The sequence below is a fragment of the Xiphophorus hellerii genome, chromosome 7 (genome assembly GCF_003331165.1).
Source record: "Xiphophorus hellerii strain 12219 chromosome 7, Xiphophorus_hellerii-4.1, whole genome shotgun sequence".
NCBI lineage: Eukaryota > Metazoa > Chordata > Actinopteri > Cyprinodontiformes > Poeciliidae > Xiphophorus > Xiphophorus hellerii.
In genome coordinates, this window is record NC_045678.1 from 22,004,404 (window position 1) to 22,024,454 (window position 20,051).

Here is a 20,051-nt window from a genome sequence, read left to right on the forward strand (position 1 = left end):
TAAATTTAAATGCATGCTCCTATTTTTGGTTTCTAAAGTCAATGAATTTGTTGTTAAAACTCTTCAAATGCATTACTAAAGGTTCAAAACTAACCAAAACGAATGACATCCCTGCCCATGGTGATTCTACATAAACTTTCCACCAGACCCATCTGCTGCCAGGAAATTCAGTGATACAGTTGCTGTATAACCCAATATTTCTTTTCAGTCACATCTTCAACATTGTTTTCCACTTTGCAAATATTGTTCTGTGAGTTATTTGAAAGTGTTGCCTCATCCGCAGCAAACCTTAGGCTGGCAACAAACTCTTATAACTCCTTTGGCTCCTCTAACTTGGATTTGTGGGCTGCAGTTGTGACGCTTCTTTAACATTGCACCCAAACAAGTGACCACACTACAGACAAAAAGGCCGGCTTGTTATACACTTTAATTCCATTTTCAGACGCATGTTATTCTAATCAAAACAAGCGAAATAAAGTTTCAGCCCACATCTGCCCACACATCACAACAAACTGTCTGAATTACTGTATATCTTCATAGCATAACTATAACTCATCTACATCCAGCAGTCAATAGGGGGAATTTTGACATCAATCAGTGACTTTATGTAGGAAACACAGGGAGAACAAATTTACATAACATCCAGCTTAATAAATAGCAATGTTACAGTGCTCAGAGGGAGGTGAGTTGAGAAAATGATAGAAAATGTAACACAACACCTCCGAATCACACACTAGCTCATTGTCTAATCAGTGTTTTCCAGTTTCCTAATTAGGACTTGAATTCAAGCCCTTAATGTAGCCCTCATTGCTTTTTCTTAAAGGCTTTTCTGTTGCCAAACACCTAAGTACAACACAAAAATAGATATTATGCTTTCTTTGTAAAATAAGTAAATGTTTTTTTCTGTGATATGCTGTGAACTTATAAATAAATGTAACCAAAGTGTACATACTGCTGCCATAAATTCACACATCATCTTACTTTCATTAAAAGATCTCTTATGTTCGCAGCTCAAGTGGTAGTGTGAATATTCACATAGTTAAGACTAGTCTGTGACTAACCAGTCACAATTTGATTTAATATGAAATGTTTCTGTTGTAGTGTTTGACCACACAAGAAGACCTTTGGGTGTGCTAGGAAGATATTCTGGGCAAAGAGTCTGAACAAATGGATTCCAGTGCATGAGGAGATGGGCAATACTGAAGAAGAGCAAAGGTGGTGCATTTAATCACAGTTCTGTAAAATTAATATGTTGGAGAAAACCCAGATATGGTGCTGTATATGTATCGTCCTGTGCCCTATAAAACCAATGCTGTCCGGAGAACAGCAGGGAATCCTTTATGATCTGACTATGACTTCCTCATGATTTGGTTGTGCTGACTTTGGCTGCAGTTTGTAATAAAATCTTTACTGTTGAACTGAAGTTCAGCCAGCAGAGCTTTTGTTCCTGAAGCATCACCAACTTCAGGAACAAAAGAAGGGCAGGGCAGGGCGGGATCTACCAGTAGCACAATTCAACCATGAATGGTTGCCAACCTTGGGACCTTTGCTGCGACTGCCCATTTCCTCTCTGCTCACTTTTTTTTTATAAATGCCACTAGAGCTCCAGAATGTGTTCTTTGCAAAATTATATAGACTAAGTTTGACAAGAGCAAAATTTGTAGATGTGCAAAGCTAATGGAGGCCTACATTCAAAGGACTTCCAATTGTAACTGCAACAAAAATTTGTTCTACATAGAACTGACTCAGAGGGACTGTATCCAGATGCATTTAACACTTTCTGCATTTTAATTTGTAAACACTGAAAGAATTTTATTTACATTTCATAAAGTTTTGTTGTAGCCTTTAAAATTTTGAAAAACTGCAATTATTAATATTGTATGAGGGAAAGTATACACGCAGTTATGTATGCATGTTTAAAAAGTATCAAGATAGGATGCTTAGTACTTATTTGTATTTCAGTTTTGGTTTCTGGAGTCCAGAAGATTTTACTCCAACAATTTATATATAATCCAAATATTTTAAGGGAAAGCCATGCAGTTTTTCCCGATGTTGACATAGTTTTAAAAAGCTTGTTCTTACTTATGGCGAATGTACTGAACTGTGATTTGCTATTTTTATTTTAAGGCTTCTAAAAAGTTAGATCTTGGTTTTACTCAGGAAAAGCCTGACTTCTGTGGTCAGCATTAGAATTATGAACATCAAGGACTACACATTTTGTTTAGCACAGTTATGGTTGATTTATGTTATATGAAAATAAAACAAAAATAATCAACTGATAAACCTGATTGTGTGAGAATGCTAGTGCACTTGGAGGCCACCTGTTGGATTGGGGTCTTTTTAAGCAGCTACTTAGTGCATTTATGCCTTGGGCCGGCCATGCATTACATAGAATATACACTATAGACACAGAGCAAAATTAGGTACGGATATTTATATATCTGACATTAAATGTGCAATTTTTTAATTTATAAATTAAGTTATAATACTTCTTCTTATTATTATTATTATTATTTATTTATTTTTTATTATTATTATTATTATTATTATTATTATTATTATTATTATTATTATTATTATTGTACTTTGTTGCTGTTGCTAATATATTGTCTTCACACCTCCTCTCCACTGACGCACCTCTCTCCGCTAGCTGTCTGTGGCCAAGAGGCTCGCTCTCGCCTGAGCGCGCTCCTCTGTCGGCTCACTAACTGGGTGTCGGCGTGAACGTCGGGAAGCTGTGAATGAACATTAATGTGGAATCTAATGTGCTTTTCGCGCCGGATGGTTTTCCTCGGCCATTTCATTTCTGCTTCGGAAGCCGGGTAAGTTAATTTCTGGCAAGTTCTGCGCACAATGGGACACAGGCTGGTGCGTATTTTGATTAATTAAGGAAGCGAATTTAAGAAGTACTTTCTGGACATAGACAGGTTTGATAATATAGGTGTGTATTTGGCTCAAGTGATAAAGATGCTGTGTTTCTATTTTTCTACTCACATTCATGCACTAAATTTACACTCAACAATATTTTCTTAACATTTTCTTAATAAATCATAAGTATTGTCTCCCATGCAGTTTAATAAAGTATCATCTTGGCGAATTTCGAAGACCTCTGGTTCACATACCCTTACATTTGTGCCAACATATATTTAATTTAAGTTTTTCCTATTTTTTCCTCTCAAATCAAAAGTATTGATCGTAGCACACAACATAATTGAAGGCTGGCGTTAATTATGCAAGAGACCAAATAAATAAACATACCTTTTGCAGGTATGGCGTTCACTGATTGACTCCCTCAGATTTAATTAAGATGGAAAAGGTCTTTCTTGTTCTGAGGGTTTGATTGGAAGGGAAAGGTTGTAATGAATGTGTTGCTGTATGGATCCAATATCTGCTCATAATAAGACTCCCATCTGATGGAGACTTTTATAGCACCACATCCTTCAAATACTTTCTGGAATTCATGAGAGAATCCATTTAGCTGCAATGTTTGGCTTCTTTGAGAAACAGAAGGTTCACTTTTTTTCAGGAACAACCCCTAAGAGATCAGCTCCACACGCTGCATTAACTTTGGCATGTAGGAGAGTGCATGTGATAGAATAGGTAGAGGTTTGCATGTGAAAGAATTGTATGTGCTGCAGTGTTAGTGAAGGATTCATTTACTGCCGGAATTGGATGGTACGATAGAGATAGCAGAGGAATCAACGGGCTGAGAGACTTGAAAGCTTTGTTGCATAATTGTGAGGATCTGTGTGCTTAGCATTGTGGATGTGCACCCCACCCAGTCACCAAAACAGAAATTTGATGTTGGAGATTTTTTTTAATAACTAAAGAAAAACAAAAAACTCAATTTTAGTTTCTTTCAAATGTGTCTGATGTAATGTAAATGTAAAACAATGTAAAACAATTGCATCTGGGAGCTACTGTACTTTGTAGTGAGAAAATTACTGTGATAGAACAGGTTGTACAAATAATAATAAAAAATAGCTATAAAATGTTATTTTATGGCTGCATAGACAGGGGTGTTCAGTGCCATGCAGAAGTTAAAATACCCCCAAACCTTTTCATAACTTGTTGCATTATAACAAAAAATATCAGTGTTATGTGGAACACCAGCTCAAAGTAGAGTACAATGTGGAAGTGGACAGAAAATGTAGTTGGTTGACCAAGTTGATGACAAATTCTGAAAAGTGTGGCATGAATTTCTGTTCATCCCTCCTGTGTCAACACTTAGCAGTCATTCTGTCAATTTCACCTGCAAATCTTTAGTGGTATGTCACTCCCAGCTTTTCACATCTAAGAAATTTGTTCTTGCAAAATGGCTAAAGCTCAATCTGATTTAATGGAGAGCATCTCTGAACACTAGTGCAAATTTTTAATTGTATTTAGGTCTGAATCTTTATGGGACTGTTCTAACACATTTTCACAGCTGTATTTGAACTACAGTATTTCAATGCAGATTTGGCTGTATGACAACTTCTGCCACAGCTTCAAGGCTTTTGCAGCTCTTTCTCTAGATTTACCATGTATTTAACGCTTTCCCATTGGGCGTGCCGTGGTGGCGTAGGGGATAGCGCGGCCCATGTTTGGAGGCCTTGAGTCGCCGTCACGGGTTCGACTCCCGGACCCGACAATATTTGCCGCATGTCTTCCCCCTTTCCTGTCAGCCTACTTTCATATAAGGGACACTAGAGCCTACAAAAGACCCCCTGAGGGGGTAAAAAAAAAACTCTATCCCATCAGCTCTGCCCAGCGTTTCTGTCCCCGGAAAATAAAATAAAAAAATCACCCGTAATTAAGCTGCCACCATGTTCAAAGTTGCTGTGTTAAAGTTATATGCATTCATATTTTATCATCTCACATAGTACTTTGCATGAAGAACAACATGTCCACGTTTTGTTTCATCTGACTGAACAAACTCCTTTTTGTTTTTATTGCTTCTACCACATTTGCTTGGCAAACTTTGAATTGACCTTTAAAAAATGGCTTTCTTCTTACCACTCTTTTATGGCTAATGATGCTAATGTTAGCATCAGTGCTAATGTTAGCCTCTTAGCTGCTTGTCTGAGTAATGTGCTTCTTTCTTGGAATTTATGTTTAGTTAGACTGTCATAATATGGTGGCTCTGTAGTAGGGGTGCACCGATTTATCGGTCAGTCAATTTATCGGTGCCAATTTCCTTAATTTTGCAAGATCGGTGAACTGACGATTTTTACATGTGAAGCCGATCTTATCCACCGACGTTATCGGCAAAGGTCTAAAGATCAACCACTGTGCTTTTCTTTTCTCCCATGAGAGAGGTTTGAATGACAAACCGGCTGACCAGGTCATATATTAACTTTTTCAGTTAACAACAGTCACCCTGTTGTTGCCAATTCAGCAACATTTCAGACAAAAAAATGGTATTGGTCAAAATCGGAAAGTTAGGCTTTTTAAAAGATCGGTAAGAAAACTGCAATCGGTGCACCCCTAGTCTGTAGTTATACCATAGTTTTGGCTGAACAGTTCTGTGTGAGAGGTTCAAAACCCTACTTGAAACACCAAACAGGTGTCACCAAACAATTTGTCTTTATGAGACTGTTTCTTCACTAACATTTTCTTATAAATCTCTTAAGCCTTCACAGAAAAGCTGTGTTTATCCCGGAATTCAATTAGAATCAGCTGACCTCTGAAGGCAAGTGGTGACACTGGGTTTTATTCAGGAGGTTTTAAAAGGTGTCGAAAATATTTCCACGCTACACTTAATTGTAGGAAGCTATGTTACCATAGTACTTTAAGGACCCTCTTGCTTGATCATTTTAAATATTGAAGGTTGTCGAACTCTATATGGCAATGTACATAAATTCACTGCAGATTTTTAATTACACTGAAGTAGTTATGTTAGAAACAAAAATAATGGACACCAATGATGAGAAGCAGAGTCAAACCAAGGACAAAGTCCTGTCTGAGGCCTCATTGCAGCAAACAATCAGTGCAGTTGATTCAGTGTAACTCATTTAGACTGATATGAAACCATTTGTCAATGGAATAGCTGTAATTTCTCTCTTCTTTTCCCTAAAGCATTTACATACTGCATCAAGCACAAATAGAATTGTTGAATGTGTTTCTTTCGATTCTTTGCACAACACTGCAGCATACTTTCAAAATGTAAGTATAGATGGTATTACCATCACACAAACCGTTTTGTAATTAAAACTTAAAATAAATTTTAAGGCAGAGGGAGACAGAAGATAAGTTGATTTTAAGCATATGGGTGGCTTGAAGTTGCACTCCCTGGTGAAAAACAAACTAGCTTACAAACATTTTAAGGCAAACATATGTAATATTATTGCTGTAAGGTGGCCAAAGTCACCCTTGGAGTAGAATACATTTTTAACTCCTCCACATCAAGAAAAATAAGAGGTGTTTCTGGCATCACATCAGGATGCCTCCTGGGCACCTACGTTTGGAAATCTTCCATGCACATCCCACTGGAAGGAGACCACAGGGCAGTTCTAGAAATTACTGGAACAGCTATAAATCCCTGGAACTCTCAATGCCTTGGGATTTCTCTGAATGAGTTGGAGTGGCATTGCATGTCTTGGTTTTTGGTCTGGAACCTTTGTGACCTGAACTCTGATAAGCAGGAGAGGATGGAATTTGTACTCTTATCCATTCTACCTCACATAGAAGGACAGGAGTCTTACAACCACTTTTAACTTCCATCATAGGACTAAGACTTTTTTATATAGTTGCATGTGGTTAATAAGCAATAACTACCTCGCTTTTAGTTTTCTTTTGAGAATGAACAGATTTCTTTCTCACTTTAATAGCCCTTACACAACTTTTTTTAAAGATGATGTTTAACTCTGACCTGTGACTAATGCAGGCATAAAAGAAAACTCAACACAAAGACTGAACCTGTGCTGAGTAACCACATAACAGACAACTTACTTAAAAGTAAATATTTGCATTTCATGGCCTTGTAGCCAAGAGTCTACCAAATAGTGCATAAATTTAATTGGTTGCCTACAAAAATATTTTAAAGATTAAGAAGCATCAGATTGATCACATTCTGCACAAACATGGAGATTCCAATGAGCTATTAGCTGAGTCATAGAATTGATTGACAAAGTGAAGCATGAAACACTTTTAGGTACTATGTAGGCTTTCTTATTTTCTTACTACTTGTTCTTTCTTTTTTTACTTTTCTTTGTTGATTTGTTTCTTTCTTTTTTCCTTCTTTTAACCAGTCACTTTGTCTTAAGCTATCATATTTAAATAAAGTAATTATTACAAATCGAGGTGGAAATTTAGGCTACAAATCCAAAATTTAAGATGAAAAGCTTATTGAAGGACTTCAAAGTATTATGGAAGTGTGGCAAAATATACTTTGGTTGTAATGAGGAATGATTCATGTCTCTTTTGTACAGTAAATGTCTTGTGAGACAGAAACTAAAAGGATTACACCAAAACAGAATGGTGTTATCGCAATGGGAGAAACACGTCAAACATTCACAATAGCTTTCAGTTTGAGTAATTCATCCATATACATTTTAAAAGAAATGATGAAAGCATACAAAATCTGAATTTGTAACTTAGATTTAAATGCTTATAAAAAAAGAACTAAAAGTTAAGAATTTTAGATGGGAAACTGTTCTCTTCAAAAAGCCATTGGTCAAATTGTTTAGATGATGTTGGTTATTTTTACTTATTTCACAGAATATTTTACTGACTTTAAGAGATGAATCACTGAAAGAAAGCTGGCAAAGAAAATACACCAGATGAGTCAAAGTGAGGGTGTAGGAGAGACGCTATTCAATCTTTTTTTAAATATAAAGAAAAACATTTTATCACACACATTCATCACGTTTTCTTGTTTATTCTGTAGTGAAAGGTTGTACTCCAGCAAAACTAAACTTTGCATAAATGTGTGTTTCCTGGTTTCAGGACTGTGTTAACCTTATTCATTAAGATGTATCCTGTGATGGACCTATCACGTCATTTATCCCAGTGGTTCTAAACTTTTCAGCTTCTAACATTAAAATTTATGTCCAGAGAGAGTCTAATGGTTCCCAATACAAGGGAGTTACAGTCCATTCAGTCATTTCTAGGGCTACCCTGTGGGGTCCTTCCAATGAGATGCACCTGGAAGACCTCCAAAGCTAGGTTCCCTGGAGGCATCCTGATCTGATGCCAGGAATATCTCAGTTTATTTCTTTTGATGCAGTGGAACGCCACTACCCTGACTAATGACAGGAGCAGGAACCCATGAACGTATAACACCAGATCTGGCCTCCATCCATTGGCTTCATGTTCATTACTAGATGAATTTAATTATCTTGTTGAATGTTTACAATGCCACATGGGTTGTCCTTGCTTATTAGGAACTTTTACACCACTATGCTACAACAACAGCACTCGGGTCTACTAACCAGATGTCCCATAAACCAAACATTAACAGTAGCTGACTTTTGCAGTGGGTGCACCCTTTTTATAGAACTACCCTTTAGTCATGTTTGTTCTGTTTTAAATAAGAATTTTTTCTTTATTTTTTAAAATTATTTTTAGATTGCTTTACTTTCAGTTATTTATCTTATTTTATTGTTTTAGTGAGCATATCTTGCCATTGGTCCAACTTGCTTAGTTTTAAATGCCCTTTATAAATAAACTCACATTTACAATTATGGCATAATTGCACCATATTTATCTCTTGATGGCAGACACTGAAAACATGTATTTTGAGGTTTGTTTTTTTTAGCGCTGTCTATTATGGAAAAAAGTCCAGAACTTTGAGGAATTAGCATTTAATTAATTGTCACCATTCCATGGGAGATGAGAATTCAAATTAAGGCTAGCTGCCAAATGAAACCACATGCTAGACAGTTATTCTTGTTTCATCATTGGGATTTGAAGACCTTTGAAGGCTCTTTAACACCAGACTAAAAACAGCAGCACAACCACATCAGCCATCCGTTGCGTTTGTGTGTCTGTGTGCTGATGAGGGAATTACACCAGCAGTAGAAGAAGAGGCAGGTTGGGGGTGCATGTAATTTGTCAGGTCGCATGAGTAGTAGAAATCAATTCAGGAGAGTACACAATAACTGATTCGGTAAAGGTGAACTTCTTATTGTGAATAACCTTTAGGCGCTAAGGTGGCAGGTTTGAAGAGGTCATAAATCATATAATACTATAAAGTGGACCTTATCCGAAGCCTTAAGAGATGGTCTTCCCCCATGGCATCTTTTATGAAATTGACTTCTAATGGAACAAAAGCTTAAAGCCCCTGTAGTAGCACCTGCAGCTTTTAATGTCCATTACAATGAGTGTAGATAGAATGTCCAGTACTTTGTTATTTAATGGTCATAAAGCCATATTTACCACTTCATGTTTTGAGAGTGGAGAACAGAGTAAAGCAGTGACTGTATGCCTATACAGCTATCCTGTCTGCTTATACACGGTGGGCAATGTTAAATATCTAGCTCACATTTATGAGCCACTAGGAGAGCTGAAATCTTTCAAATTTGTCAAATATAAATGTTTGAACCCAGTTCCTAAACTTTCTCTGAGAATGCTCTTTTGTGTAAGATTAAAATTTCCTAACTGATGCTATAGAAGATGATTCAGTTTTCATCATTTGGGAATAATAAGGATGATTTGATTTGCAAAAATTGCCTAGCCAACAGTATTATTCTTTGCAATGTTACATTTATAAATTATATTAGTGCAGAAGATATTTTTCTCAATAAAACTTGCCATTTATATGATGTAGTCTACATATTTTTCGGCTATCTAAGATTATTAACTTTACATTGCAGTTTAGCATAAAGTGGGTAATTTACTGTATACGTACACTTTCAATGTACATAAAGTAACAGTTTCAAAACAGATTAACTTTTTCCCATCATACTATTCCAGCTGTTTGAAGCCCCTTTAATAATGAGAACGTGACTGACTTTTACTATCTATACAGAGAATAATGTAGTAATACCTCTCCCCTTCCCAGGCAAAGTCCAGCAGTTAATTGAAATAAGGCTGTTACATTTTTCTCATACTGATTGAAAATAATAAACTTGATGAATGGAAATATTCCGAGATGTGAAAAACACAGACATTAGTGGCGTGGAAATTGCAAGTCTCAGTAAACATTTAAAGCAAAGCAGAAATTTACACTTGAAGCTTTTTATAGATGATGTTTTTGACAGTAACATCTTTCTTATGAGATGTATTTTTTTGTAGTTTGAGTTTCAGAGATGCATAATTCTCAATTCTATTAAATGAATTAAATGATGTTCACTACCCTGCATCTAATTTCTCAAGATAGCTTTTTTTACCTGTGATTGTTTTTTTCTTCCCTATGCCATCATTACAACATAGATTCAAACCAATTGAAATCAGTTTGCCTATCATTCAAAAGGTGCAGCAAACTTGAATAATATTCTAACATTTATGTGAAATTATAGTTGCTTTTGGCCTCCATGGACTACTGTGTAATCTCAGTTTGGCTCTGCTGTTGATCTATTTTTGAGAAAATACATCAGAGTTTTGCAGATGGCAAAGGAATGATGCCGTATAAATACAGAACTGCTCTTGTTAGCAGCCAAGACATATTTATCATGTAATATTTTAACCAACTGTCAACACTGTTTGCAAAATAGCAGGGTTAGCCGAGTTTCTATATCTACATTACCATGCCTGCTTTTGCAGACATAAATCATGGAGAGAAGTTGTTCCTAAATACTTTACAAATTCTTTGTAAATATATATAAATAAGAACATTTTTATAGCAGCAAAATATTAGATCAAGAAATCTGCATGCATATGCACATCCTCTGAATTTGAACCATTCAATTCCTTTGAAACTGAATGTTTCAAAGGAGCAATTAATTAGTATTAGTGTCTGCATTGGTGGTGATCTGAGATGATGCTACCCTTCAGCGACTACATTTGTGACTAGGCATGGGTGGTATGGAATTAGCACAATAGTAATTTTGAGTCAAATGTTTTATTTTTTGTTGAAAACAGCTTACTAATCAGCTGTTTAGTAAGCTGACAGCTGTAGTTTTTTTTTTCCTGTATAGCTTTGATTAGTAAACTCAGACTTTTTGTGTTATCCTTCTTAAATATTCATCCTGGGTTTTAAAGACAATATAAATATATATTTGTTATTTTTGAGCAAGTTTTATCACATTTGAATTGATAGCTGTGTAAGCTGTTCTTTTGTCTGCAGATACAAAAACCTGAATGCTTAAATTCTGAGGAGAGGAGGAGAAAAATCTTATCTAATCTGATTAGTGCATTTCAGAATGGAAAGAAATGGATAGACATTTAGTCCAGTCATGAATTTCAGGTACTGTAAGTCCAACATACTATAAAATGATTATCCATGTTGTTCAGTTAAAAAGGCACAACGTCTGAATACAAATTTCCCAGTGTTTTTTCTTAGGTTTAGGTCAAGACCACATCCAGTTAAAAGGTGTATTAATTTCCTCTCCCAGTAATTTCATTAAGTGTTAATTTTAGCAGAGGATGTCAGTAAATTCTCTTTTCTTCATAGTTCACTAAGGACAAGTCTGCTCAACAAACTATGAATGTTTAAAAATGAGAAATAAAGCCATGCATTGTTTTTTTGTTTTGTTTTTTGTTGAAGCTGAGTAAGATGGGCGAAGATGTTATCATGACAGCAGCTGGTGAAATACTCTTTTACTTGCTGTGAGCACATAGAATGTATGATTTATCACCAAATGCATTTGGCCTAGTGGCTATCCTCCATGCAAATCCTAGGAAGATTTTAATAAATTGACATTATCATATTTTTTACCTGTGAGAAGTCAAATTGTTACGGCTGACCATTTTATATTTAAAATAGAAAAATAATTTAATCCTTTGAGAAATCACCCTGACCCCCTGACCTATTCTAGCTGCTTTTCAAAGTTTTTGCCTTTGTGTGTGTGGGAGGGTTGTGGATGTAGGCATGATAACGTTGCATCAGAATTTGTATATAGTGTACATTTCAGCTATGCAGTATGTGTGAACATGAGCACTATAAGTTCCCACAGTGAGAAAACACTGGAATTCTGCAAAAATAATAATTTGCATGTTAGTGATATGTTAATAATTCACGTTAGAAAAAGACTGGGTGGAAATTTTCTCCCTCAGGTCTTAGAATTGAAGTGAGGCTGATAAACACTCAGATGTTTATATTAGCCAACTCCTTGGATTAAAGCAACCTGAAGGCACATTTTAAGAGTGCTATTTTGGTATTTTTGCAAAGGTCGTGTTTTAAATCTTATAGTTACATCTCAATAAATTAGAGTATCACAGGAAAACATTTATTCCGGTACTTCAATCATGTTAAAGCCTACGGGTAAAACTGCTATCCAGCCAACAGTCGTTGACACTCTCCAAATTGAGAGTGAGCCACAAAAGGTCATTGCTAAAGACACTATCACACAGTGCGTTACGCAAGTACATTAATGGAAAATTGAATGGAAGGAAAATAATGGGGGAAAAGGTGCGCAAGCAACAGGAAAAACCACAGACTTGAGAGGATTGTGAAACAAAAAACATTCAAAAGTTTGCTGGAAATTCACAAGGGATGGACTATGGGAAGAGTAAATGCCTCAAGAGTTACCATGCAAAAATGTATTGGTGTATAAGTCACTGTTGAATCAAAGATGTGAAAAGTATGTTACTTGGGCTAAAGAGAAAAAATCAGAGCATCAAGGTTTCCGTTTCTAGAGGACGAGCAGTGAACCATAAAATCCATATTGTTTGAGGACCAGTCAGACGTTTCCACATTCAGTGATGATTTGAGGACATCTTCTATTGTTGACTAATTGGGCTCTCTCAAGTCCAAAGCAAAACTATTTTTATATTTGTCTGATGCAATGTAATTTTATGAGAAACTGAGTTTGGGGTTTTCATTACCCTTAAGCCATGGGCTAATCAATAAAATAAGCAAACACTTAGAAAAATATCACCCTCTGTTTACTTTATTGACATTTAAGTTTGAGTTTTTCAACTCTGTATCTTTCTATTAAAGTTTTGCATAGTGTTGAACTTAGAAAAATATCACCCTCTGTTTACTTTATTGACATTTAAGTTTGAGTTTTTCAACTCTGTATCTTTCTATTAAAGTTTTGCATAGTGTTGAACTTCTGCCTTCAGTTTAGAGATGCTCTCATTTTCAGAAAGTAGGTTGCTCTTAATTGCTCATGTCACTGATCTTATACAAAACTGGACATTTGCACTCAAAAAGGAAACTGACTTGTGGGGTAATGAAGAAACCCGAGTAATGACCCACATTTTGATAGAAAAAAAAGAACTTGTATGTGCATAAACATGACTGGTGGACATATTGTGGGAGCAACTGATTACTGATTTAAACTCCAAATCAGTTTAAATCTTTTAACATCATATTTAACATCATTAAATATTTAATGTCAATATTTAATGATGTTAAAGATTGTTTTCAATAAAGAAACTGATGTTCATGTGAACATGGTCACTGGTAGAATTTGCAGCTCTGTGCTCTTGAATAAAGTGAGCCTATTTTTTTTTGATCCAACAGTAATGTCAGCAGACAACCAGAGAGTAAAAAGTGTAAGGAATTTGAAGAGACAATCTGAGTTTGATCCAGGTTTAAAAATAATTTTAAAAAATCATCATCAGATACAATTTGGCTGTGAACAACCCTGTGCTCTAATAAGCCCCTTCATATTGCAACATTTTATGAACTTGTTTACTGACAAAAGAAGTTAGATATTTTAATAAATTACTTTTTTAACCATGCAAAGTTAGATTGAATATATTTCCAGGAAGCAACTATTAAGCGGCCCTTTTCGGCATATGTCTGGCCAGTCTAATCTAATCTTTTTGCCACAAACATTTTTGATGAGCGCTTCCTTGATTTTCATCATGATTTAGCATTGCATGTAGACATTATTTACTGTCAAATTGTATTACATAAGAACAACTTTCTGTGCTCTAAATGTGGTATGAATAAACATAAATATGGCCACTGCAAAGAATTGCTTAGCTCCGAAAGAAAGCTGAATAAAGGGCTGCCCTTCTTGTGTTCAATTTCTTTTTATTTAAATGATTTGAATTTACGTGTGCTGCCTTGTTAATACTGAGTGTTGTGACAGAAAAAACTGCAGCAATCAATCAATGCCCTATATGTCGTCCTATCTCCATTGGGACAGAAGATCCTCCTATCCACTTTAGAAAATAGCCTATCCATTTGGAGATTGCTGTGGCCTGAAGAAACCATTTCCAATAAATGTAACTTAAAACTATTGCCACACCATGATAAGTTAAACATTTAAATATTTTGAGTTTTGCAAAATACATTACCATTAAGTGAGCATACATTGATCCTAGGTTTGTTACGCTGCATTAGGATTCCCACAAATATAAAGCTAGAACCATGTGTAAAATTTAGGAGAACAAGAAATGCTTCATTTGATAGAGCTGCTTTCTCAGATCATAACAACTTGTGTCTGTTATGTCTGCGTTATTATTTTTCCAAAGCCTTTGGCGTAAATAAAACACTATAAGCCCTTTATGATTAGCTCAAACTTACTAAAATCTATCCATCGATTTGGAACATTAACAACTTTTCAGAATATTTACTAAAGACATGAAAACTCCTTTGTGAGTTCATATGCACCTTGGGTTATGCAGTGAATCTTAAAGAGCAGTATTATGTATTTTCCAGGCACATATGTCATTTCACAGCATAATCAAGTAAGTATGTACCTTTGGTTGTTATAAAACTGATGTATATATCAAATATAAAAGAAATTTGACTTTGGAAGTTGATGCCTTCAAATTGGACTCTGACTCCTTAAGAAGCTTATGTTCTTATTGATGCTTTGCCCTCAGCATGTCATCACAACAGTGCCTTTATACTGTTTACAGTCATACAGTCAAGCTCAGCAGACTCACAGTACCACCAGGTAGGTGTTTTATAATTTCTAATTTGCTAATGTCATTATTTCATCAAAAACATACCTTGAGTGTTGCATTCGTTCATGTTTACAAAATTTTGGAATCTCCCATGGCAGCCATTTGGGGGTGCCTTAATACTTGTATAGCACATTTCACCGGCAAGGTGGTTCAAGGTGCTTTGCATAACAAAATCACAAAATTACAAAGTCAACAATTGTACAATGCGGCACTTTTCTACCCTAAGCTCTGCCTTGGAGTCTGCCAACCTACAACTTTCCTAAGAACAGTTGTGAATGACATCAATGGACGGCATGATGGAGCATTGATGTGGTGACATGCTGAAAGCATATGAGATTCTTAAGGAGAGAAAGGCCAAATTCAAGGTCACATTTGTTTCAAGTCATTTTGACATATGCAACATTTTCATAACAACTGAAGTTAACATATATTTGCTTGATTTGGCTAAAAATTTCACTATATATTATACCCCCTTTAACACATTGTAGACTGTGTCTTATGTTTGTCTGTTTCTTCTGACTCTTGAAACACTGAGTCCAGCTGCAGTCGACATCCTGTCAATCTCCCTCATACTTTTCAATGGGTTATGCTTTACATTCAAGGCTCTGGTTATCCCAGTTATTCGTACATCTTTCTCCGCCACTTATTTCTGCCACTCATGTTTCCATAAATATACTTGGATACAGCATTCTGTGAACATCCGGCTTCTTTAGCAATAAACTTTTGCAGCCCATATTTCTTGTGGAAGGTGTCAGAGACTGTCTACTGTCAAGAGAGAGCTGTCAAGTCATAACTCTTCTCCGTTACTGTGAGATGCATATAACGTAACATTTCTGTTTCGGGTTCTATTTAGCTGTGTGCCATAACCCTCAAACTGAAAAATAGAAACACTTGAAAAATATCTGTCTGTGCGTAATCAAAATATATTATAAACTTGCTGAACTGGTTAAATTTTGATATTTTTTAAATATTTTTTTTACTTATTGAGATGCACTTATACAAAGTCAAATTCAATAAATTGTAATGTGTTGATTTGATCAGCACTACTAAATACACAATCTGTGTAGCTAATTTCATCCTTTACCTTAGATGTTTTTTTTACAAATTCATTTATAATTACTCAATTCAGTCCTTTCCATAGTATAAATTTTAACTTACGTGACTATGACTAACGGTGTTGTTAGCAAGAGTGGGTGAAGTTCAGTTATAGAAGTAGAATGTAACCATTGCTGATACATCTATATTTCCTAATCCCCTAAGTAAAAATGTGCACCATGAAGGAAAAAGAAAGTATGTTAATTTGTTTAAAAAAAAAAACATCCATTTTTCTGGAGGCCTTACTTTGATATCCTTCTCAAATTGGGAGTTTCAGCACAGTTAAGCTTGAAACTCACTCACCCATTTGATAATAAGCCAGAAATTCACCTTTTCAGGGAGGAAGAATAATGATTTTTTTTTAAATGATTCTTTTTGACTGTGTTTAACACCTGATGCAATGCTATAGACTACTTAGTTTTGGACATTGCTTTGTTTTACAATGTTATATGAAGCATGTTTTATATTTTCTAAGTTGCTGAACTTAAGTCTTGCTTTCTTCTTGCAGTTGTAGATATTAATCAGTTTCCAGCAGTGAGACGTGTGATCTGCTATGTTTCTGGCACAGTGTCATACTGGATGAGCATTAGCTCTTAGGACAGCGCCGCAAACCTAAATGTTATAGTTGTATGTAGACTAAAAGAGGCATTTCCAACAATACATGTAAAGTCCTGAATTTTGGGATTATTTTGTCTGCCTTTGTGCATATTTTTGTTATTTTGTGTTTTCTTCTTCATTGTTTTGGTGCAAGCAGTTTATAAAATATTGACAATGGTATTGTCACAGCTCAGTGTGAGTTGTGAAAGCTCGCAAGCTTTTACATATTCAGTGTTCCTCCATTTCTTTTGTGCAGTAATAGTGAAAAAATCCTAACACATTATGCTCTTCTTAACTAATTTCATCTTTTGATTTAAATGTAATCTGAAATACCAAATAACCTAAATACCCTCAGGTTTAAATAGAATCAGTATGTAAGTTTGTTTGTTTGTTTAATTTGTCTTTGTATTTCCACAGTTCTGTTTGTGTTGCTTGATGTTGTATTAATACACTAGTTAAATTTTGATAAAGATGAGACCTTTCATCTTGTCATTTCATCTGAAGAACACAAGACTTGTAAAGAAAGTACATTTCTGAAGGCTGTCAAGTGTCAAACCTGGCTTATCTTAAATATTTGATGTTTATCTAAAATGGAGCTTTATTTATTTATTTATTTTACAAATGTTAAACCTACCAAAGAGGTCATTACAACACACTTAGACTTTTACACTAGTATGTTACCTCTCTCTCTCTATGACTTTTAAATATTAATTTGTCTTTAGATAACACATTTTGCTCATTTTTGGAAGTTGTCATGAGAAAACAGACAGCTTTAAAGTAAATGGCAGCTTATGTGACAAAACCTTTCACCACCCACTATTTCATGTGAGTTATGGCTGATTGGGCCCTAATGATTTGTAGCTTTGGCACTAAGAACATGTATTATCCCCAGCCACTATTACTGCTCTTTCTATTACTTTGTAAAGAGAAGTTTTGCACTGGTTAACTTTGAGAAACAACACTCAAGAGATTGGCTTATTTATTTTTTTCTCAAATAAAAGTGAAATTAACTATTTATACAGTTAAAAGTTAAAGTCTCAGCTCTTGTTTTAGGGACTTACTCCAATCATTAATTTCTAGACTACAATATGTGTTATATGATATCCATCTTCAGCCAAATGACGGAAAATAAAAAAAATAAAAAAAAACAGTACAGAGGACATGTTTGGTTAACTACGTACTACATTAAAACATATCAGTTGATGTTAGTTTATATAATGGACAGGAGTGGGGCCTTATGAGATCCATACTCTATTCAGCACTCTCTACATGGGTCTTCAACTCCAGTACTGCAGGGAGAGTGACCTGCAGCTTTTAAATGTGTCTCTGCTTCAACAAGTGAGTCAAATATTTAGTTCATTAGCAGGACTATAGAGAACGTGATTGGTCTCTCATTTGATTAGCTGTATTCGAAACATCTAAAAGTTGCATCCATCAACCCTTGAGGACTGGAGTAGAAGACCCCTGTATTTCAAGTTTTGCATATTGTTTTAGTTTATTTTCCCCTGGCAAATTGGACCAAAAGAGAGAATTGTCTGGCATCTGAGAAGTAAAAAAAATTGTTCCAGATGTTTTTCAGGGGGATGCAGCACTCTTGAAACTGCTAACATGTCAGGACAACATCACTGAGCAGGACACATAAGTTGAAAGTTCAAGAAAACAAATGTGTAATGTCTTATTCTGAGTGTAGACCTCCAGCCCACTGAACATTTGTGAAAACATTTTGAGCTTGCTGTATGTGTTTGAGTGATTAGCACTACTTTACACAATCTAGGTTAAGGACCAGGATTCCACTCTACATAATGTGAAGACTGGTGACCAAAAATGGGCAAATTAGCCAAAGTGCTTCTGGTGCCAATATCTAATGTTTACTATAAGCTCACTCAACCTCCAAATGGCAAATCAGGTTCAGCAGACACAAAATCACAATAGACCACAAAACTTGTTTTACACAAAACTCTGATGACGTATATATATATTGAGCTTATGTATATATATCTATATCTATCTTATAGATATAGATAGATGTCAGCAGTGAATCAGAAGAACATGCCAGTAATTGCCTTTAATTTAGCAGCACAGAACCATCCAGCATTGTAAAGCCAGAGTTGCTCATGTTTGCATCTTGCAAACATCTAAATACTTGCCACCCTCCACATTTTAGAGCAATATCTCTCTCTGGGGAACCTGTTCTTGTTGCCAAACATACAGTATGACAGTTTTGACTCTGCAGTCGCATATATATTCACTCGTACTCTTACTTGGCTGCAGATAATTTCCTTATTACTAAATATAGGCTTCACTGCTTCACATTCCTCACTTTGAGAGCTCCCAGAATTTTTGATTCAGTTTTGCTTGTCACTCACAAATCTTCACAATAACTTGTGAAAGCAGATTAAGTTAAGCTTTATCAGATAAAAGGTAAAGATAGCCATAAGTGGTAGTGAGTTCTAGAAAAAGTAAAAACATAAAATAAAAAAATTGATTGAGTTTTTTAAAAATGAAAAATATTACATACTACTCATCAATAAAAAAAGAAATTTAAATAAGAAAAATAAATCAATATTTCCAATTAGTGGTTGTAGTGTAACTTTATGGAAAGGAGCCACATTGTCAGATCTTCACTAACTACAGCTTAAGAACATCCTCCTCTGCATCACTGTGTCTCGTGTTTAGTCCGCCTTCCAGCCTAAGCATTGCTCAGAGGTCAGTCAGTTTTAATACTGTTCACTGGAGACCTAATCTTTGCCAGTAGTTGGATCTCAGCTGATCTCAGTAAAAATGTCCCTGACACTCAAAACACTAGGTGTGTTTGATCAGAACCCAACATTCAAGCTGCATTTATTATAGCTTTGTTGCTGGAAAAAAAAAAAAAATTCTGTGAGTTAATTTCTTATCTTCTCACCTTCTATTGTTTTCTCTTGTTTTTGTCGAATGTGCTACTGAGGAAACATTTTTAGCCAAATGACCTAAGACCCTTCCAGCCATGTGTTTTTCAGCAACACGAGAAGAATTCTCTTTTCCTCTCTTGTAGCATTTACCCACACAGCAAAAGTTATCTGTGCTGCCACATTGGTTACTCTGTAAACAGGCTGAATTCAAACACAAAGTTTACTGTTTAAAAACTTCCGAAACTGCTTTTTAAAGAGTCGGATGGATTCTTCATGACTTCAACTAGTATATTGTGCAAAAAAAAAAAAAAAAACTATGTAAATCACTACTTTTTCAGAAATTGGTGGGTTTTATCTTTTGTTTTTCTCTGTTTCTCCTCTGATGACTTGTTCCTAATTTTCTTGTGGCGCGTCACATAACAGATCCACTTCCACATCCTAAAGTAACATTACAGGTAGTAAATATTTCTTCACCTAAGGCCATTTTGCAGGGTTATTTTTTCCCTTTTTTGCTTTATG

The 20,051-nt window shown here is 35.4% G+C and overlaps 1 protein-coding gene across 2 annotated transcripts in view; it reads left to right on the top strand.

Moving 5' to 3' along the window:
• Positions 1 to 2,671: 2,671 nt before the first annotated feature.
• htr1fa (5-hydroxytryptamine (serotonin) receptor 1Fa) overlaps positions 2,672 to 20,051 on the top strand; it is a 29,471-nt gene continuing 12,091 nt past the window's right edge. Inside the window, exon 1 of one of the 2 annotated variants that reach the window (XM_032567398.1) lies at positions 2,672 to 2,822. The gene's annotated coding sequence lies outside the window, so the exon portion shown is untranslated. Of the gene's footprint in view, positions 2,823 to 15,777; positions 15,792 to 20,051 lie in introns of those variants that run through there. The other variant, XM_032567399.1, reaches the window with a different exon arrangement.